At 43.0% G+C, this 23010-nt stretch overlaps 1 non-coding gene across 1 annotated transcript; it reads right to left on the reverse strand.

Moving 5' to 3' along the window:
* Positions 1 to 22552: 22552 nt before the first annotated feature.
* Positions 22553 to 22658, reverse strand: LOC122108498. The gene has a single exon (XR_006147583.1). It is a non-coding gene; the product is annotated as a U6 spliceosomal RNA (small nuclear RNA).
* Positions 22659 to 23010: the final 352 nt, after the last annotated feature.

A 23010-nucleotide genomic window follows, 5' to 3' on the forward strand; every position in this document is an offset into this window, starting at 1 on the left:
CAGGCTTTGAGTCTGCTAGGACAGTTTTGTTGTTGCCTTCTGCTCTGGGCCTCAAACCAGAATCGCAAGGCAAAAACACATCCCTCACAGCATCCTCCAGGGAAGAGAAGTGATTATCTCTGGCCCTGATAGCTGAGTAGGTGGAACTCAGGCCTGAAGCACGGAGCATATTTACTTGAATTCTAGGCTTGTCTCTATGTCCCATCAGTTGTGCAGCCTAGACCACATAGAACTCAGTGAGTCACCCTTACCTATAAAATACACCTAATAATTATTTTGGCAAAGAGTGAGTTTGGGCTTCTGATAAAGGAGCTACAAATTATTTCACTGTTCCATAAGTTGGGACCCACTCTGAAAGCCACAAAACGAGGTAAAATAGTAAATACCCGCATCGACTGACATCTCTTCTGGGCCAGGTGTTGTCTGTGTCCTTACTATTGCTTGGAAAGTGGCACTGCTGATGTCCCAGGTTGCATATCTAGAAAGGAAGCCAAGTTTGCGGGCGCTGGTGGAGAGGGGGGTTCGTTCACAGTCACAAAGTGAGCAAAATGGAAGAGCCAACCAGCACCTCTGTCCACAGAGTCCATTTCTGCTTTTGTGTAGCCCCGTGGAGATGGGGGAGGTGCAAAGGGACCACAAATCCCAGCAGCAGGGCTAGCTGCCAGCTGAGGAAGGAAGTGGGCAGCATCTCCAGGACAAGCCTGTGTGCAGCCCAATGGACGGAGCTAAGTGATCTTTCTCAACACTCTTGAGGACCATGGGATAAAGGTTGGCTTCTTGCCATGCTTCTCCTGTGACTCCACATTGAGGGGTCCTTGTGGGCTTCTCAAAGCTAAAACCACTTGGATGTCAACTCTGTCCACTCCATCCCCACCTCACTGTTGGCTGCTGCCTGGCAGAGCTGATGTCCAACTTGGTGTTAATGATTAACGTGCAGCGATGGGATCGCAGAGTTTCCGAGAGAGTCCTGTGTCCAAGAATGAACCGCATTGCTAAATCAGTGAAGACAGTTGCCAAGGTAACCCCCATGTAATCTATTTAACCGGCTCCCCAAACACCAATCAAGGTCAGATAACGCACTCGCGCACCATATGAACACACTCAGACAGCATCAAGCTTTGTAGCAAGACAGCAGGGAGGGAAGAAACCTCATTAGAAAGAAGGATAAAAAGCACCCTAAATTTCATTTTGAAAAGTGTTAATTGGGAATGCACTTAGGCCTGTGTGAGGGCAGAGCCCACCATTCGGGGGCATGTCCTGGCCACAGAGGAAGTCCCTGGGGGCCATTTGTTAAGAACTTCCACAATCTTCCCACTCAGGATCAAAACAAAAGACGCCACTGAACTAAATTATTCATGTCATTGTGTTTATTAATGCAAAGGCTTCTATTTATATTTTAGCCTAACAGTAGTTTTAGCCCCCTTCGGGGGGTCCTCTTACCTGCCTTGATCATTCAACCAAGAACCACCTTCCCAGCATTTCCCAATAGTCTTCCATTTCTAAAAAGACACTAAGGAGCAATTGAAATTACATTTCCTCTCCCCTTACCTTCCCAGACTCAAGGGAGCCGCTGGGGGGAAAAAGACCACTTTGCAGAATTGCTGTCTCATAGCACTGTAGTTCCAGCTCCCACGAGGCAGGGGCTGGACTTGCTATTCATAGAGGACACTGTAAGCAGCAGGCCATAGTCATGCTGGTCAATCCTGTCCTGCTGGGGTTGGCATTTGACCATGAAGAATTGAAATGGATTGCCTCAAATGACAAATCGGAACCAAATCTCCAGGATTCCTTTTGGTATCTTTTCCCAGAGACTCTCTGCATTCTATCCACCACAGCTTGGAGTACCTGCCTTATTCACTCATCTTCTAATTGTCTATTGCCCGGTCATCACCCAATCAATCCAATCAATTCAACATGGTAGCCTTATCTCAAACAGTCCCCAATGTGACATTGTGTTCATGGAAGAGTACCACAACTGGTACTAAATTATATGGTCCACCTAATCACAGAGTATATCCTGAGCTCTGGCTTCCTGCTCTCCAGCCCTTGGTACATCTTGCTTTTTGTCCTTCTCTCTAGGATACAAAACCATCTGACCCACCAGCCTATGGGAGTAATTGATGGGCTTGTCAAATACTTTCTTTGAAAAAGAGAAGCATTTTTTAACAAGATGCACAGTCCAGTCTAGATTTGCCAAATTTGTGTCTTGAAGCCTCTTTTTCAAGTGTGATTAACTTGAGGAATTCCATGTGGAGGTACTGAGAGCTAAAGAGCTCTCAATGCTCACGGTGTCATCAGGAAATTAGTAGCTCATGCTTGGATTTGGGCCCATCAGGCAGAATGCTCATGCCACTCACAGCCCATGATAGGAAATCTTCCTAAAGGAATGCAACTATCTTATGAGAGAATAATTTTGCCTTACGGACTCACATGTTGCAATCCTGGGACCTTTGAGACATCACTTCCCTATCTGTCCTGAAAACATCTGAAAGGGGCCACGAGCCATAAGACATCCCTGCAAGGGATTGCTCATGTCACATGAAGACCATCTGCAAATACTTTAGAAGATGCAGGTACAGATGGGGATATGGGGGAAGAGGCAGGCACGGTGCTAGAGAGGGACAGAGAGGTACAAATGGGGGGGAATTTCGCAAGTCACCTCTCCCAAGATCCTTGGCAAATTGTTTCAGAGGCAACATTCTTCAACAACAGCTGATATAATCAGATGTCAGATTTGGCCAGTGAGTCATGTTCCAAGTCCATCACTTGTTTTGTAATGGCTACAGTCTTAATCAACATGCACTAACTCTGGGGAGCCACTGGTCTCATCCTTTTGGGCCTCAGCCATAAGTAGCCTGCTAAGCACTAAGGACTTTTGTAAAGGAAGATCAATGGGGAAACCTTCTCATCTTCACTAAGTTACTGTCTGATCAGGCCATTCTCCTCACAGCTTTCCAGATCACGAGTGCCTTTTGATAGACTCATTTCTGGAATGGGGAACATTAGTAGTCATCTCTTAGGAACTCTGCCCCAAGGAGAGTGTCAAGTAGGGAGAAATAGTTGAAGAGAATTTTACCGCTTAGCTCTTTCCCACATGCCTTTGTGTTTTTCTTCCTCTTCAGCCAGGGCCAGGCTGCAAAAGGAAACTGCGAGGCATGCAGATGGGGATGCATGCCTGGGTTGGCTGGCATCCTAATCCTCATGCTTTCTCTCACCTGTGCCATCTCTCCTCATACATTTAATGCTGTACATAAAAGAGTCCTCGGGAAGCAGACCAAATGTCCACCAATGGATGACTGGATAAACAAAATGTGGTCTAATACAATAATACCAGAGACTGCTTTGAAAACAGTCCAACAGCTCCAAAAAGTTAAATATGAAATCACCATATGACCAACAATTCCTTTCCTGGGTGCATATAAAACAGAACTGAAAATAGGTATTCAAGGAAGAGCTTGTATAGGAATGTTCATTCATAGCAGCATTACTCACAGTTGCCAAAAGGCAGAAGCAACTCAAAAGCCCATCTACAAATCAATGGATATACACACTATGGCCCACTCATACAACGGAATATCATTGAATCTTAAAAAGGAAGGGCATTCTGATGCCTGCTAGAAATAAATGATCCTTGAAGACATTTTGCTCTGTGAGGTGACCCAGTCACAAAAGAACAAATACAGTATGACGCCACTTCTGTGAGGTCCCTAGAGTAATCCAATCCATAAAGACAAAATGGCAGTTGCTAGAAGTTGTGGGAGGGGGAATGAGGAATTACGTTTTAATGGGACAGAGTTCCACTTTGGGATTTCTGTGAATGGATGGCGATGCTGATTGAAGAACAATCTCGATGTACTTAATACCACTGAGTTGTTTGCTAGAATGGTCCAAATGACAAATGTTGCGTATATTGTACTACGATAAGCAATTTTATTTATGTTCATTGAATGTGAAAACAATAAGCACTTTTAAAGAAAGAATTCTACTTGGAGTGGCTTACAGGCAAAAAGGAGAGACTCAAAAATCAAATCATATTTAGGTCACCTTTTCCCCCTCCCCCCTCCCCCCAGCTCAGCACATTTGCTTCAGCTAGGGACCACTTTTTTTTTTCCTGAAAGCACTTTGAACAGGGCCCAAAAGCACTCTCGTGCTGTAGTGTAGAGGTTTAGTGCTTTAGGGGCTGGGAGAGATGGTGAGTGTTCAGCTGAGAGCTGCACAAGTGGGCTTCTTATCACAGATTAGCAATAAAAACAAGCAACAAGTCTGGTCCACAGTGAGGCTGGCATGTACCCTCGGTCTTCCCTCTCCATGCGAAGGAATACAGGCAAGAACAATAGTGGTAAACCAAAGTTGGAGCTGGAAGGGCTCTGGACACATTTAGCCCCAACTGTCTTCTAAGCCAAGATCATGTATGTCCATGATAGACTCAGGTTCAGAGAAGTGTTTTATGCAATGGGGTTGGAGGCTTGCTTGGATACAAGGGTCTCACACTGGACACTGTGATCAGGTCATATTCTACTAGATAGAGTTAAGCTAGAAGAAAAGAGCAAATGTTGGTCCAGAAGGTACTATTTTTAGGCATGTGGAGCTGTGTTCTCTGAAACAACTCCTCACCTCCACCTAAACCAGGTAGACCTTTTCTTCTCATTAACAAAACTCCAGGTAGATTGGTACAGGTGAAAAAGTAGAATGAGCATCCATTTTAAAAAAGGGTAGACTGGACGTCATTAAGGAAATGGTCATCCAAGGTCACCGCTAGTAAGTGACAGAGAAAGGACTCGAATATCTAAATCAAGTAATGTGGTATTAGAGATGTACTACTGTCCTCAAGACCCAGTCAGCAGAGATGACCATTTATCAGGCAAAAATCTTATGTCAGGTACTGTGTGAGGAATTCCTTATTTAATGCTGATTGATTTGTTTTCTCATTGTGGTTTTGATTGACATTTGTATTTTCCTAATGATTAGTGATGGTAATGTATAATCTGTGTTCATTGGCCATATCTTTTTGTAGACATGTTTATTTACATTATTTGCCCATTAATATTTGAATTATTTATAGTTTTATTATTGACCTATAAGAGCTTCATATATATGGAATATCACTTCTCTATGAACTAATTTGCAAACATTTTCTCATTAACTGGACCCTGGGTCCAGAATATCAGAGCTGTGTGGGACCTCTTCTCTGGGATTGTGACTTGAGGACTTTCTAACTTTCTATTATACATGCTATTATTTAATTAGATATTATTCTTAGTCGACTCACTATTTTTACTTAAATTTATTCTAGAAGGTAACTTATCATTGCTTAAATAGAACAGCCAAGAGGTGCTACTTACAAGCTGAAAGTCACTTCTCAGAGGACATAGGAATATTGAAGCTAAACATACTCAGGACAATGGAAAGTTCTAGTGTGGAATTCTGACCTCCTCTTACTGTTTTTCTTTGGGGTGCTTCAGATGATTGTGAAGTCCAGTCCTAGCCATCCTAATAGCTAACAGTAGCTTTCTGCAGCTTCCACTCGGAACAGACAATCCTCCAGTGGGATCAGCCATTCCATAGAACTTCAACTTGGAGGCATTGCTTATTGCTGTTGCTAGTGCATGGAGGGAGATCCTGGGGGCTGCACTAGCCCATGCTTTTCCAGCAGGAGTTACTGGCACCATGCCCTCTCTCAAGGTGAGCCCGACCCTCAGAGAACCTTCCACTCAAGGAGTCCATGCTTCTGGGTTGGCCTTAGACATTCCCCATGTGTATTCAAACCTAATTTTCTATTAAGCAAGTTCATCTTTCTTTTCTGAAATAAAATAATATGACACTTGGGGTAAAAGATTTTGTTTTACTATTGTTCTCTGCATCTCTTGATCCCCTCTACTTTAACAGTGCTTCAAGCATCCCAGCTGCTGCGTCAGCAAGCAGGTGGAAGCAGGACATAAACTGGTGTCAAAAGCAATTGGCCCTTTAAAACATTATTAGTGAAAAGTAGCCTCTCCTTAATCTGCTGTGCAATTGCGTAAGATAAAACAAAGTGAGCATCCAGAGGCAGCTAGCTGCCTTCAACAAACAATCAAACCAAAGCAAACCACTCATCCGAGTCCCAAATACTAAGAACAGCAATTTCATTCTTCATACAGAGCACGAACGATCTCATTTATCTCCTGAGTTTTGGAAATCTGATCCCCTGAGACCTTAGAAATTAATTTCAATTTCAATTAAAACTCTTTCAAAGCACATGTGTTCGGTCACAGCAAAGCCCCGAACAAATTAACTTAGTCTATGTAAACTGTCAGCTGCAGCTGGGCAGTATCTACCCTGACAGAGTCCATTGTCCATAGTGCCATGTGGTAGTGAACTGACTCAAGTGTGGTGCCTCTTGCCAGGGCAACTTACTACACTGCTATAAAAGTGGCAAGGTAGTGATAGGGCTTAATAAATGAAGCACCTATGTTGAAAATGGACTGTCAAGCAAGACCTTAAGTTGAACCACAATTTTATGTTGATGATAAATAGGAGATATCAATGGGCTGAGCCCAAAGTCTGACCTCTAGTCAATAACAAGGTTAAGTAGAAATAGATTGGAAGAATGAGCACATATCTCTCTGCCTTGTGCTGTAATGTGTTCATCACCTTTGTTACCTGTTCCCACATACCTGGAGCTATGTCTCTGGTCAGTGAGACTGGGAAGCCGGGATCCACAATTAGCCAGGTCTTTTGCCAGCCCAGATCTGTTGTGGCTTGGGTCTGCCCCTCAAGTGTGCCCAAGTATGTGTTTGTGGTTTGAAGGATATGACAGTTCTGAAAGTCCCTGCCACATATCAAGGTAAACTAAGACTGGCCCTTTGCCAAACTTGTCCCATTGATCCTCCATCCTGAGCCTTCCTAATGTCACCAAGTCACCATACATGCCAGTTAATCCTATGGTGCTGTGTAGGGTCATTTGTACCATGCTAAATGACAACAGTAAGAGAGAAGCAGAGGAGACAGAGTAGATTTTGCCCATCCCTGAAACAAGGAGAGCTTCTCAATGAATCACTCCTAGAATGGAAAGTGACAAAAAAAACGAGAACCACTAGAACAAGAGCTCAGCTATTCATGAGTCTGCCTCGCTTCTGAATGTAAACCATATATGCTAAGGAGAAAGTCTAGGCATTGCTGTTAAGAGGGAAAAGCCATCATCTCAAAATGCTGCAGCCTGTTCAGGGGAAACATTTTCAATGTATTTGTAGTAGATGAAAAGTAATATTTCAATATTACTACCCTGAGGTTTGGGTTCTATCGCTTGGACATAATAATTGAGCAAAACTAAATTTACATCCCAGAAAATGTGCTTTTCCCCATGGAAGCTAGGGCTAGCTGCTCTTCACAGAGAACGTGATTCCTGGCTCCATTGTATCATTAGCAAGAGATAGCTACTTCTCTACTGTGGGAAAAGAGGCCAGATATCAGGTATACCTTAGAGAGACAGAAGCTTATACTAAGAACCTTCCTACTTGTTTCCCAGTAAGTAAACACTGCACTGAGCATCTCATTTAAATCAAATCTATCCACCCTAGCTAAAAGAGCATATGAATGACAACAAGCCATTAAGAGCTTTCCTTCAAAAGTGTGCAAAGTATTTAAAACCAGAAGGGATTACATTTAAACACTGTATTTTCACCTTGGGAAGCTCAGTGTGACTTTAAACGAAAAACAGTGGAGACTCATTTTGATTATCTGAAATTCCTACATATGACCCAACATCATCTGTCATTTTCTTGGTCTCTAGGCCCTTCTGTGTACTGCCCTTGGACCAAGTTCTTATCCTTTGTTTTTGCTCCTAAGCTTCCTGTTAGGCCTTGAGGGTAGGAACATTGTCATTTTTTTTTTTGAACTGACAGTTCAAACTGATACTTCAGTGACCCCAGGACAGAGTGAACCTCTTATACCTGAGGTAGGAAATATTTTATATAGATTAAGGTGCAGAGAGTCACTGATATGAGTAGAACTGTGTCCTGCCCTCCCTCTGCCCTCTTGCCCGCCCCAGGTAACATTTTCTCAAAAGATGATATGCTGGAATCCTAGCGCCCAGAATTTGTAGAATGTGATTGCTTGTGGGAATAGAGAATTATAGATGTAATCAAGATAAAATGAGGTTTTAATGTAGCCACTAATCTAGTAAGACCGATGTCCTTAACAAAAGAGGATATCTGGACATAGAGTCATACACAGACAAAATATGATGTGAAGAAACATGAGAGGAGTTGGCTTTCCCTCGCAGCCTCAGAAGAACCAACCCTGGCTGAGCACTAGTGGCTCACGCCTATAATCCGAGCTACTCAAGGGGCTGAGATCTGAAGATCGCGGTTCAAAGCCAGCCTGGGCAGGAAGGTCTGTGAAACTCTTATCTCCAATAAAAATACCATCAGAAAACCAGCAGTGGCACTATGGCTCAAGTGGTAGAGCACTTGCCTTGAGCTGAAGAGCTCAGGGACAGTGCCCAGGCCCAGAGTTCAAGCCCCACGAACAAAAAAAAAAATACAAAAACAAAAAACCCTGCATGATACCTTGACTTCGACTTGTGGCCTCCAGAACTGATATATATATATATATATATACATACACATATATATCTTTTTATTGCTATTGTAAAGGTTATGTACAGAGGGGTTACAGTAACATAAGTCAGGTAATGAGTACATTTCTTTTGAAGAGTGTCACCTCTTCCCTTGTTTTCTCCCAGTTCTTCCCTCCCACCCCCGACCCTACAAGTTGTATAATTCATTTTCAACATAGTGTCTAGTGAATATCACTGCTGCATTTGTTCACCCTTTGCCACTCCATTTCTGTGCTTCTCCTTACCCTCCCCAAAACAGATCAACTTACATACAAGACAAAAGGTACAGAAATGAAAAATAGCAACAAAAGAGAAAAGAAACAAGTAGCAAAATTACATAAGTCCTTTGGTTTCCATTTCTTGGAGCTCATTTCCATAAATGCCATTTTATATGATCATATGCCCATAGCTATTAAACCTTAGTGATCCTCTCTTAGGAATATCCTCCTTTGGTCTCACTCTGTGAAGAGATAATACATTTCTTGTGTTTATGCTACCCAACCTGTAGCACTTTCTAACAGCAACCCTACAAATTGATATAGTCACTTTGCTATGACAGCCATGTGAATAAAGGGTTTTGAACATCAAAAGGAATTTTCTGGAATAAACAAAATGCTTTTCAAAGTACAGTATCATTCTCTTCCTACATTCTCTAATGTAAGGAGTGACATCAATCAAGAGGCATTGTATTTATAAACTGATTTGTTGAATGGTTAACTCTTTTCTACAACTACTTAAAAGATTATAAAATATAACTTTTAAAAAGGTATCTAAGAGCATTCATTAGTTTTTTTCAGAAGAAAAAATAAGCAGAAATAAGAAGTGACTAACCATCTGTACACATGCTGGATTGCGGGCCAAGCCAGACAAGGAATGAGAGTAGAGCCCTTTGAAAGGGCCAGGCCTGACACTAGTGTTTCTGGTAAGGGTCTTATTGGTTCTGAGGGGATGGGGCATGGAGTATCAGAGGCAAGTAGGATAAGAACTTAGGCAATGGAGCATGAGCTCATAGCAGGGTTATGACTCATTGTGAAAGAAGTACTGCCTATTTCACCCTTCTCAGTAGCTTCTGGACCTTCATGTATCTCTGAGATGCCTCAGAGAAGCTCTAAGGAGTAAGGACCCTAACTCAGCATAGGGCCATATGGACTGAAACCATCTGGGCCTGTACTGAGGAGGGGACTTGACTTCTCACTGCATCCTGTACAAATTCTCTGAAGTCTGGGAAGGGAGCCAAGTCAGGGTTCTTAAGAAGCCTACTCAAGTAAGACAATAGCCAGGATGAGTTTCCTCCCCAGTCACAAATGTGCTGTATCAGTAGGAGGGGAGCAGAAGGCTTCTTCTAATAGGCCCCAAAGGGTTGAACGCAAAACATAGTGAGCATTATTAGTATTAAGGACAACAAGAACTCTTCAGTAACCTCTAGTTTATAGGATGATTTTACTAGAATTTGGCCCCTCGGTCCTACAGCAGCCTCCAGGATGGTTACTCTGTCCACTGTCTTGCCCACAACCATGTATTACGTGGGAATCAAACTCAGACTCAGTCCTTTCTTTGATGTCCATGCTACAAGTGACATGTCTCCCTAAATCTGATAAAAACAATGTTGCCATGAGTTTTTGGAGAAAAAGTTTAGAACAAGCTAATCAAAACAAAAAAAATTTAAACTAATCGTGTGTGTGTGTGTGTGTGTGTGTGAGTGCATGTGTGTGTTTCACAAAGACAGCTGTAGGAAAAAAATGTTTGACTTGGAAACGAAAATGTTTTTTCTTAAGTTACAAAAAGAAAAAGTCTAAGAGTTGTGGCTTCTAATGGGTATGTTGACTACATTTTCAAGGGTGACAGCAAGGCTTAGGAATTGCTGAACACTTGCCTTTTGAATCCCCTTGAGTGGGCAACACTGAGGGGGAAGCAGATACCACTTTAGCTCATTTTCAGGGCTAGGTTCACAGCTCTAACCCTTAGTAGCCCTGGGTGTTTGCAGTAGCCTTCGAGGTCCAGGCTTAAATGTGGCACCAAAGCCAGATTAGCGAGTGAGGCCATGTGATTATATCAGAAAAGCCAAGCAGTCTCATTCTGCCCAGCAGAAACCTACTTGATGACCAAAGAAGAAAAAATATAAATGATCACACCAAATCATCAAACTCAAAGACTATGTTTGGGGGCTGGGAAGGTGGCTCAGTGGTAGAGTGCTTGCCTCGCGTGCATGAGGCCCTGGGTTCGATTCCTCAGCACCGCATAAGCAGAAAAACCCTGAAGTGGTGCTGTGGCTCAAGTGGTAGAGCTAGCCTTGAGCTGAAGAGCTGAGGGACAGCACCTAGGTCCAGAGTGCAGGCCCCATGACCGGCAAAAAAGAAAAAAAAAAAGATTGTTCCATTGCTCCTGTAAAAACGATGGGAAACACTATTGTCTCTCCTGGAGAATGGATTTTGGCAAAGTATGATGGACTGAAGGGTGGGAAGAGTGGTGATCTCAGATCACATGACTAGAATTGCAAGGATGAGGGTGACTGTATGCATGAGATGCACAAGCTTGAATGCATGTTTATATCCTTGAGTGGATCTTTGTGCACAGGTATGCATGTGTATGTATGAACATTCATGGTTGTGTATGTATGCATGGGTAGGTATGCATACTTATGTACATTTGTGTGTATGCTATTATTCATAACCATGAATCTGTGCATACAGCTGAAGAGCTGAGAGACAGTGCCCAGGCCCAGAGTTCAAGCCCCATGACCTACAAAAAAAAAAAAAGAAAGAAAAAGAATGATAGAAGGAAAGAGAGAGAGAGAGATGAGAGAGAGAGAGAGAAAGAGAGAGAGAGGTAAGAAAGAATCCCTGAGTGCAGTGATTATTCACATGAACAGTTCAGAAAAAGAAGAGGGCAGCAACCCCTGTAGGAAGCACTATTATTGTATTCTGACTTTACAGATGAGGGAACAGAATTGACTTAAGCACTCTCCCCTTCAAGCCCTTAGCCCCTAGAAGTTGGTTACAGCAGGGGAACTAGAATGCTGGCCTTCCATGCTAGGCTTTCTTTTTCTCTACCTCTTGCATCAGGATTGACATACTTTTGATTAAAATTATATTGACAAATAGAGGAAAAATTTTGAAAGAACCAAGAGAGACATCCAGCTTTGCTCCTGGCCAGTTGTAGTTAGATTGAGTCTCTATCCTTGGATGGCAAAATTGAGAATGATCAAGATCCTAGTGTCCCATCGGGGTATATGTAACAGAGGGTCATCTTTTGGGTCAGCCCTGTGAGTGATTTCAAATCAAGTACGTAGAAGCAAAGTAAGGGGTGTGGCCTAGCTGGCCAGTGTGGGAGAAGGTAGGTGAGGGAGGACCCTCAGTAACAAGTTGGGCATTTATGCCATAAGCAATGGAAGGGTTTTAGGCAGGGAAATAAGTCAGTCAGATGGAGCCTCAAAGAACCTTGCGCTCAAAGCGCCAGTCTGGAAAGAGAAAGACCAACCAGGAGTAGTGGAAGAGATTAAGAGGTGATCACATCTGGCTTGGGACAGTAGTGGTGTGCTTAATTGCAAGGTTTGGAGGAAGAATCTAGGCTCCAATCCCCAGGAGAATTCATCATCCACAAAGCCAAATGTCACTTAGAAGACAGCACTGATCATACTGCTTTATAACTGCCACTTCTAGTTATTTACATACAACAGCTTCGTCTCCTTCACTGAACAGGTGTCAAAAATACAATAAATTCTATTGTGCTAAAAAAAAAAAAGTCACTTTGATGGGTCTACTTTACTAAGGCCGAGGCATGCGAGAGTGTAAATAAATCTTTCTTGCCAAAGTTGATAGTGAAAATGGAGAAAATGGATTGTAGAGTGAAGCACACTAATCATTTGAGAGATATTTTTATTTCCTTTGGAAAATCCTAGCTTTACCCACACACCCATGGCCCCACATCACCCCTCCCAAGCCTGTGTCCCCAATAGAACAGACTGTTCACAGTCCTGGGCATCTGAAGGGGATGAGTCTAGAAGGAGCGACATTCTGGCTTCCAGTCATGAGATTCTTGGGCAAATCAGTTCCACAGGCCCCACCAATGTAACATGAGACATCTTGGAGGACTTGGGAACAAATGTCCAAAGGAGAATATAGATTCCTTAGCTAGAATGATGTGTTCTCATTCTGCTTGTGTTCAGTGGTTATTTTATACATTTAATAATCACATGAGCATTTTGAGATAGAAGAAAAGAGCAAAACAACATTTTAGCTTCCATGTGTCATTTTGCCATATTTAACACCTAAATCAGCCAGGCCGGCATGTCTGGGACAATTTGTTTCTCCTCTCATCCTTTACCATGCTTTCAGTGCGCCCTGGTACTGAGGGCTGCCCTCTTGGTATCCCTATTTTGTTGAGGACCCGTCTTTGGTTCTCCTGGACTATCTGCTGCCTGTCCCACTTTGGGCTGGTTTTGGTTCTATTGTCAGGTCTCTCTACCTTCCTTGCAATGTTAGAATAAAGCAATCCAGAACCTTGGTATCTCACCTGGCCCTCATGGACATCCTAAAGGAAGGCTTTGGGGTTCAGCTCAGGGTCAAAGAGTAAGGGTGAGAGGATATCTTTGAGATATTTGAGGCTACCATCCATCTACAACCAGCAAAGTGAAGCAACTTGGGATCCACAAAAGAGGCAGCTGTTGAATTTGTAGAAATGCCATTATTGATGTCTCTCTGTTCAGCCTGGTCATCTCAGTAGCCACACTGTGGGATGTCAGAAATGATGTGTACAAAACAGAGAGGAGTGAAGCGCACTCCAAATATTCATCAGGCCCCGCTGAAATGCAAACCAAGCCACCTGCAGACTAGCTCAAATAATAAAGTGTGGGATTCTGATCTGCAAAATCAATATCATTTCTCTGAGTTGACATTCATCACTTTACAATCATCTGCCACTTTCCACTGATTGATTAAAGCCAGGGTGGTGAACAAATGTTTAGTTCTACCTGGTGACATCCCTATTAGTCCATGTCAGAGCATTTCATGACACATGAGTCAGTAGAGGCAGCCCATGATTTGCTGAATTCCTGAGCAAACAGACTAATCATCCCAGAATCAGAAGAAAGAGGACTTGTGGAAGTGCAGAGTGTCACATAGTTGTCAAGACATGGCTTCTTGCTCAATGATGTTGAACTACAAGTGAGTTATGCTGCTCTTCCCAGTAGCGAGTCAAGGACTGCAAACCAGCATCCCCAGTGGCGCAGCGTGCAACCTCATTAATTCCAAATCCACATCAGTTACCATGAAAATGAACAGCTGTGAGTTAGGTGTAGTGGTTCATGTCCGTAATTCCAGCTACTTAGGGGAAGAAATGGAGAAGGATCTTGATACAAGGCAAGCCCAAGTACAGTTAGCAAGTAAGTTGAGTTCAATAAGTGGTTCAAACATATAATCCCATGTACACAGGAGGCATAGGTAGGAGGATCACAGTCCAAAGGCAGACACAGGCAAAAGCTCAAGACTTTCTATGTGAAGAAAACTAAAAGCAAAAAGTGCTGGAGGCATAGCTCAAGTGGTAAAGTGCCTATCTAGCAAGTAGGTAAAACAGAGATCTTGACTTCAAAAGATTTGCATTGGGCACTGAGGAAGCACTGAAGGAGCTGTGATGTGATCACAGGAGACAAGAGACAGCTGCTCCCCCTCCCACCTGCAAAGGCCCTAGCCTCTGAACCAATCCCCCAGTCCGCTAATACATACTCAGACTTTGAGGACTCAGCATCCCTAGATAGGGGAAAGGATTCCTCCCACAGAAATTTGTGCTCTCCTAGCACCATCCTTGAAAGGAAGAGGGTTTCATCCCCCACAAGGCAGTCACCCAAGTTACTGCAGCTGGCCCTCCACGTGTCCTCCTTGTTCACCTGGAGAAGGGAGGCACAGGGTTATTTGTCTTCTATCCAAGTAAGTATTGAAGAGTCCTTGTGGCCACTGTTAATCTAGAAGGAGTGGGAACTGATTCTCTCAGCTATTGCCACCACCTCAGTGCACTTTCCCTCATGGAGGTATTTGGTTGGCACTTGCCAGGCTCTCCAGGGGCTTAAAGTGCCTCAGGGAATTGGGAGGAAGTGGTCCTGTGGAAGTCCATGACTGAGCCCAAGGCTGGCTACGTCTGCATAGTTCCCAGGGTAATTTCTTCAGCTGAATGAGGGTAAAGGTGTGGTAGAGGTAAGAGTTGCTGGGAGCAGCAGGAAGAGTGTGGGCTGAAGAGCAAGAGGAAGACGCTGAATGACTTCTTGTACCCTTCATGGTATTAGAGCCCTCCCTGGTGATCCTTGAGCTCATCCCCACATGGGAGTCAAGTTGGACGCCCAGTGCCTGCCTGTCTTTGGAATCATAACTCCCTATCCCACTGAGCTCTTACTTTGTACTAGAGGGTCCAGTGGGAAGTGAAAGCCCTAGGTTCTTCATTCACAGAATGACAATACCGGGGAGCCCTGAGCTGTGGCTGCCACTCACCACACTGTGAATTGGGGATCTCCACGTCATCCTGAAATCCCTTCACTTCCATGTTGTGGCTTCTCTTCTCTGGGATCTCTCTCCTCATACCCAGCAGGTGCTGAACACAGTAATGCACAAGAGGTGAAGTACCCAGCTGTCTTTTGTATGAGGCAGATGGTGGAGGAAAGAAAGTTTGTGCTCCATCACCAAATGTCTGCTCTTGGCACCAGGACATGAGCTCTGGGAGGCAGAGCACTTGAGAATGTCATAATAAGGCCCACACAAGGTAGGAGGGGGTATCAGGGAAGCAGACAGACTAAGTACAACAAAGGGCCCGCCAGTGACAGCACTAGTACATGAGAAGGGCTGCATTGGCGAGGATAGGGGAGGAGAAGCAGAGAACATGCCTTGATTTGTGCAGGGTAGGAGGAGGATGTGGAGATGTTGTAAACTGTAAATTCTCCTGACATGCATGCTCCTCTTGTTGTGTGGACTCACAGATTTTTCAGGCAGTTCCTTACCTTCTACAGGGCTATTTGGCCAGCAGTTTTGTCGTGTCCCTGCTTCCTACAATGCTTTGCGGCCATTCTCCCACGAGCATTGAGAACATAAATTTAAACAACAGCATGCTACATGAAATCCTGATGAACTAGCTCATTGCCTTCCCTCTGGGCCTGTCCTGTCTTCCCTGAGAAGGCCCTTCAAACAGCATGGCCCAAGGAAGGCTTCCGGAAGAGCCGTAGGAGCAGCTTTCGCAGCCTTGGAATCTCAGCCTGGAGATGCATCTCCAGCTCACTGAGCCATACTGTGGACTCACAGCTAACTCAACAAGAAAAGCTGGAACTTTTCTTTCCCTAAGAAATCCAAGTCTTAGCTGGGCACCAGTGGCTCATGCTTGTAATCCTAGCTACTCAGGAGGCTGAGATCCGAGGATCATGGTTCAAAGCCAGCCCAGGCAGGAAAGTCCTTGAGACTCTTATCTCCAATAAACCACCAGAAAACTGACAGTGGCACTGTGGCTCAAGTGGTAGAGTGCTCGCCTTGAGCTGAAGAGTGCAGTGAAAGTGCCCGGCTCAGAGCTCAAGCCCCATGACTGACCCCCCCCCCCCAAAAAAAAGAAATAGACCTCTTGCCACTTCCCCCTTTCCATAGTGGCCGGCAGGAGGACACAGGCCTCTCACTTGGCTCCGGCCTGGCTCACTCTGTACTGCTACACAGAGAATTAGGGACTAGGTCAAGGGGCAAATGCCCAGTCCCTTCATACACTCAGGCAAGAGTTCAAGCAGGAAGGAAAAAAAAGCCTCTACATTCCTCCCATTGTTGTTTCTATGTACCCCCTTTGTCATGATGTGACCCCATCTCCTCTGTGACTTAGGCCTGTGCCTTTGAAGCCACTAATGGGAGTTCCCTGGGTTACTTTAATGTCCTGAAGGTTTAGGGCCTGAAGGATGAAGAAGGAGATGGAGCTGAGGCCACAAATGACAACATGGGTTTGGGGGAGGGAAGGAAAATGGTATGTGAGCCATACTGAAGGGTCTCACACTGTATTTCATTCACTCATGGTTTTTCAGTCTCATCCCCACTTTACAAGGTAGTTATCATTAACTTTTACTTGAATGGGATAACTGATGGCTGAAAGTCACAGAGCTAGTCAGTGGCCAGAGGCTGGAATCTACCCAAATTGTTTAACTTGGAAACCGCTGTTCTCTCTTCTGCTCTACTTACCATTCCACTCCCCATGAAACCTGGGCATCTATACCTTTTCAACCCACTGAGCACTGATATTGTATGGGCCAGGGTTAACTAAGTACTGTTAGATTCATAGTTATTTATTGTCACCTTTCCATAGTAAGAAGGAATTTTTCAGGTATTATTCATTCTCACAGTCCAGGATTTAAAAATGCAATGCCTAATCTAGTAGCTACTAGTCACGTGAAAATAACTAGACAAATTAATTAGAATGAAATCAAGTAAAAAAATTATCTCCTTAGCTGCACTGAGTCATATTCCAAGTACTCATGAATCACATGGTGGATACCATACTAGACAGTGCAGATAGAAGGCACGTCCTTAATGGAATAAAGTTCTATGAGCCAGCAATGCTCTAGAACACTGCTCAGGGCGCAATAGAGGCTCAAGAAATCTCTCCTGAATGTGAAATAAATAAAAATGATGTAACTTTGATCAATCATAAATGGAGAAACAGTATTCTAGTCAAAATGATAACACAGGAAAAGACTTACTGATTTTTGTTTCTTTTTTTTAAATTTAATTTAATTTTATTTGAGAACATACTGTACAGAGGGGTTACAATTACATGGGCAGGATAATGCATACATTTCTTACCAAGCATTGCAGCCTCCTCCTTTGTTTACCCTTCACCTCCCTTCCCAGCCTCCCCCCTCCCCCCCACCCAATCATACCCCCCCCCCACACCGACATTGTAAAGCTGGTTTTGACATGACATTTTGTACTTCTCATTGTTGCAACAGGTCCACCTGAATCCTTAAACGACTTGTTTGTCCCCATCTCCTCCACATGTTATACTGACATCAAATATAGTGAAAGCGGGGGTTACACTGTGGGGGAGGGACATACAAAGCAACAAAGAAATAATCTTATAAATGCTTTAGAAACACATGCATGAAAGAAACAAAAACATTAAAATACATATTTAAGGGTTCGTTTTCCTAACATCACATTATCTGACCTTTTCCGCTTGACTCATACCTATACTAGATATTGCAAATAAGGGAAACCATGGGACCTATGTTTCTTTGGGCCTGGCTTACTTCACTTAATATAATTTTTTCCAAGCCTTTCCATTTCCTAACAAATGGGGAAATGTCATTCTTTCTGATGGAGGTATAGAATTCCATTGTGTATATATACCACATTTTCTTGATCCATTCATCTACTGAGGGGCATCTGGGTTGGTTCCATATCTTAGCTATGGTAAATAATGCTGCAATAAACATAGTTGTGCTGGTAGCTTTAGTGTGGTCTTTTTTGTAAACATTAGGTAAATGCCCAAAAGTGGGATTGCTGGGTCATAGGGGAGTTCTATGTGAAGTCTTAAGCATATGCACACACACACACACACACACACACACACACACACACACACACACACACACACAGTATGCAAACTGGAAGGAAGACAGTAGAATGGAAGCATTTAAGATCCTTTTATTGCCTGAGAATAGGATAAAAGTACAAATTGACATTACACCAAACGATAAATGTTATATTCTCTAGGACAGCAATTCTTAAGTGTAGCCTGCCCTTTTAAGAGGTCCAAGTGATGAAAACTATTTTTTTTATAATAGCTCTAGATGTTAGTTGCCTTTGCATTCTCTGTCTCTCAGAGTGTTCTGTGGAGTTTTCTAGAGGTTACGTGAGTGTGACATCGCCACAGATTGAACACAGTGGCAGGGATGAAAATCCTCTACCACCTTCTAGGAAGCCAGACAATGAAGTTTTGCAAAAATGTAAAACAAAGTAAGTCTTTTCATGCTATATTTTTCTTTGCAAGAATATATTTCTTATAAAAACAGATGCTGTTTGTGTTGACATGTAATGGCACATTAATCAGGATTCTGCAGGGAAAAAAATCCAATTTTGTTTCATTTATTTTTCTCTCGTTTTCAGTTCTTATTGGCATAGTTCAAGCCAGAGTCCAAAGATCAAAGTCTAAACAACAATAACAACAACAATGAAAGAAAAACAAACAATGCTGTGGTTCCAGCTTCAGATAGCAAGCTCAGGACCCATGAGCAGCCAGTGCTTTCCGTTTAGTGTAAAGGCGGGAAAAACACAAAGTTTCGATTTGAAAAGCTTCATGAAGCAGTTCTCTCTTATTCAGCATTTGTGTTCTATTCAGATCTTTGATTGATTGGATGAGGACAATCCCCATTGGAGAAAGCAATCTGCTTTACTCCAGTCTGCTGATATAAATGTTAATCCATCCCAAATACCCTCACAGGAATATTCCATAATGGCTGAGCAACTATTGAGGTAGCTCATGGCCCAGTCAGATTATTGCATCAAATTGATCATCACAAGTGGGTAGATTTTTCCATCCGTTTAACTTTTCATAATTAGTAAATATTTTTAAATTATCTCAGTGTTAATTTCTGCCATACTAAATACCAAAAGAAGAATACAGTGCTAGTGGGAATGTAAAGGGGATCCAAGGCCAAAATATGTGAGAATCTCTGCAATAGGTAAACATTAGTGAAAACATATAAATATAACTACCTTTTCACCAGAGTGAGGGAAAAAGGGAGAATGAAATTATTTTTTAAAAAAAGAAAAACATTCAATCTGCTTGGTGGAGGTGGTTCACACCTGTAATCCTAGCTATTCAGGAGGCTGACATCTGAGGATCACGGTTCAAACCCAGTCCAGGCAGGAAAGTCTGTAAGACTCTTAGCTCCAATTAATTACCAAAAAGCCAGAAGTAGACCTGTGACTCAAGTGGAAGAGCACTAGCTTTGAGCAAAAAAGCTCAGGGACAGCACCCAAGTCCTGAGTTCAAACCCCAGGACAAGGACAAAAAAATTCAATCTGAACAAAAGCATAGAAGAAGATAAAAGAATATATGTGGGTTATTTCTTTTAGATACAAATCCCTTATTAGCTATATGACTTGCAAGTATTTTCTCCTAGTTGGTGGCTTATCTTTGCTTCTCTTAACAATGTCTTTTAAAGGATAGAACTTTTCATTTTGATGTTCAATTTGTGAATTTTTCTTTTCAAGTTTTGATTTTGGCATTGAAGCAACTACTACTTGCCTAATCCAAGGTCACATAGTTTATCTCTTATTTTCTTCTGAAAGTGTTTTAGTTTTTGTTGTCCAATCGTGCTAGATTGTTCCCTGCCGGGGACGTCGTAGGTGGTATGGTACCCTTCCACGCCATATCCCACTGTACTTTTTAAGCACCCATGGGTTGAGCCTGGTAGCAAAACTTGATAATTCTTACCCTTCTAGTTTCCCAGCTTCAATTCATTTTTTTCTTCTTCTCAGAGAAAAGATTTTTCACCTAGTCGGAGGCCTGGTCTATAGTAAGTGCTTACTGATTCTTATGGAATTACAGAATCAATAAATGAATGAGTTCTGAGTCTTCTACACAGTTTTATACATGGAAATGGATGTACTGACAAGGACCCTCATTCACATGACCACATAGATCCGTACATAGAGGAATACACACACACAGACACACGGACACACATACAGACACAAACACATACACACACACACACCACCTGTGTTGGGTCTCCTCTCCATCTGTTGGAGTTCTTAGTCCACTGGCCTGAAAATACCCATTCTTAGCACATGTCTTCTAACTCTTCTAAAAGGGCCAGAGACAGGATGTTAGGACACAGTTCCCAGGCCCCAGAGCTAGAGAATCAGAAATGTACCCCCATGCCTAACTTCAAGTGTTCTTGCTGCGATGGAGCATGTGTGGATCCGTGTATGAATGTGGATAGATACATGGATGTGTGTCTGTGTTAGCCCTATTTGCATGGATTCTCAGCTAGGTGTACGTGGGATGTGCATATGTGTGGATGTATGTTCACATGTAAGTGCTTCTGTACAGGTGTGGTTGTTTGTGTATGTGGGAAGTGTGGATGTGTATGGGTGTGCACTTGCACATCTGTGGCTGGGTATATGTATAACTCTGTAGATGTGGAGAGGGAGGTGAGGGAGTGTGTATATGTATGGACTTGTGGGTGTTTGCCTGTCTCCAGGTGTATTACCTGCATGCAGATGTGTGTCCATATGCTTGTGTAGTTCTACAAGGGTTTATGAGTGGAGATGTGTGTTGGAATGCAGTTGTATATTTGGATGTGCCCTCATGCAAGTATGTGTGCCTACATGTGTATCTGCATGTGAGTATGTGTGGGGGCAGGTGTGTGTATTGTACGTATACGAAAATGGGGCTGCAGCTGATTTTGTAGGTGTGTGGCGATAACTGGGTGTAATTGCACAGAAGTATATTTGTGTATGTGAGAGTGAAGTTGGGGGGAGGTCTCTCCATGTGTCTATGTCCATTTCTACTTGTGCAGGTACAGACTGAGGGATGGAGTGTCGATGCTGTCTGTCCAGGCCTTTATGTCCCACAATCCTCTTAGCAAATCCTTTAACCCACTCCTTCCTTTAGTTTTCCCATGTATAAAATGGGGCCAGCAACAGTTTCTGCACCACATGATGTCTGTGAACTTTCAATGGACTGATTTGGGATGACTGCATTGCTTTCTCATGACTTAGTACCCTCTGAGCTCCTACTATGGCCGTTGCACTGCACTTGAATGCTTGTGGGCTTACTAGGACTGTTCTGGCTCCAAACTTCCCCAAGAGCAGATCTCCTGAGGGATCTGTCTCAGATGGCTGCAGGGAAGCCTTTCATGTGACCCCAGGACTGAGGATACCTACTTCTCACATTCAGCCAGGTGACAATGTAAGCAAAGGTAGCCAGGGGCTACAAGGCCTCAGTCGCTTTTCTGGGGCCCCTGATCCCCAATTTGGTTTCACTTGGTCTCTCCAAGGCCCAAATCTGGACGTCAGGACAGTGGCAGCTCCTCAGCCATTGACTTCTGTACTTAACCATGTTGGATGAGGCTGGGCAGAGAAACACTGAATTTAATAAAGCCCAGGAATCGAGAGAGCTCTCTAAACCAAATCAATCCTCGATGTGTTTTTAATTAAGTTATAGCCCTTGTGATTAAAGAGTGTGAATTTCATTACTGTGACCATTTATCAAAGAGCATACCCACTGAACCTTTCCAATAGGCAGGGTAATAGGCTTTTTATTTTGGTCAGTACCAAGCGCCCCAGCTTGTATTTTGACTGACTCATTGAGGAGAATTGTCACCCCTCGCAATCTTCCACCCACTCAGAAGTGAGAAAATCAGAGCTGCCTCCATATTGCCCATCAATAGGCCATGGCAGGTGATGTGAAACCTCTGTTTTGGTTCAACTGTTCCTCACAATCTACACCCAGAAATTGAGATTCCGAAGCAGGGATCCTAGACATCTCAAATATTGGAGTTGGCCTGGCCTGGCCACTGCTCATGTGGCTAATTTTAAAAAGGGCTGGTGAGGAAAGGCAAGGCAAGGGACATGACATTGAACATTAGCCCTTTAAAGACAACTTCAGAAACTGCCTTTGCTAGGTTCTTGATGTGTGTGTGCACGCAATGTGTGTGCATATGTGCATATATTCTTGTTGTCATTATTTAGAGAACACTTTATTCATTTCTGTAACCAAACCCATGTAGATAAGACCTTATATATTTAATACAATGTGTTAACCCCTGTACAAATGGAAAAAAATGAACGTTTCTAGACTAAGATAGCTATTCATTTCTGTACAATGCCAACTCAGCAAGGTAAACTGGGATACTTTTTCCAAAGTTGACAGCAGAACTAAAGTTTCCAAAAATTCAAGTTATATATATGTGTGTATGTATGTATATATACATATACATTTAAAAATATAAAACAAAATATAGAACAATTAATGAATTTGCACGGGGGCAATGCTAATCTTCTCTGTATCATTCCAGTTTTAGTATATGTGCTGCTGAAACAAGCATATATATTCTCCATCCTTTTGGAAATTGTTCTGTTGAAGTGTTACATAGAGAACAGTGTCAGATCATGCAGTCAAACTTGATGAATTGCACAAAGTGAGTACATCTGTGTAACCAGAATACAGATCGAGAAACAGTTTCTTTGACTCAATATTATGCTTTCTTTATGAATATGAAATAATTTAATTATCTACTCTATTCTTTTTTGGGGGGGGAGTCCGGTTGTGGGGCCTGAACTCTGGGTCTGGGCGCTGTCCCTCAGCTCTTCAGCTCAAGGCTAGCGCTCTACCACTTGAGCCACAGCACCACTTCTGGCTTTTTTCTTTTTGCTTATGTGGTGCTGAGGAATCAAACT

This window comes from Dipodomys spectabilis, unplaced genomic scaffold, assembly GCF_019054845.1.
Source record: "Dipodomys spectabilis isolate Male_0828 unplaced genomic scaffold, ASM1905484v1 ptg000060l, whole genome shotgun sequence".
Taxonomy (NCBI): Eukaryota; Metazoa; Chordata; class Mammalia; order Rodentia; family Heteromyidae; genus Dipodomys; species Dipodomys spectabilis.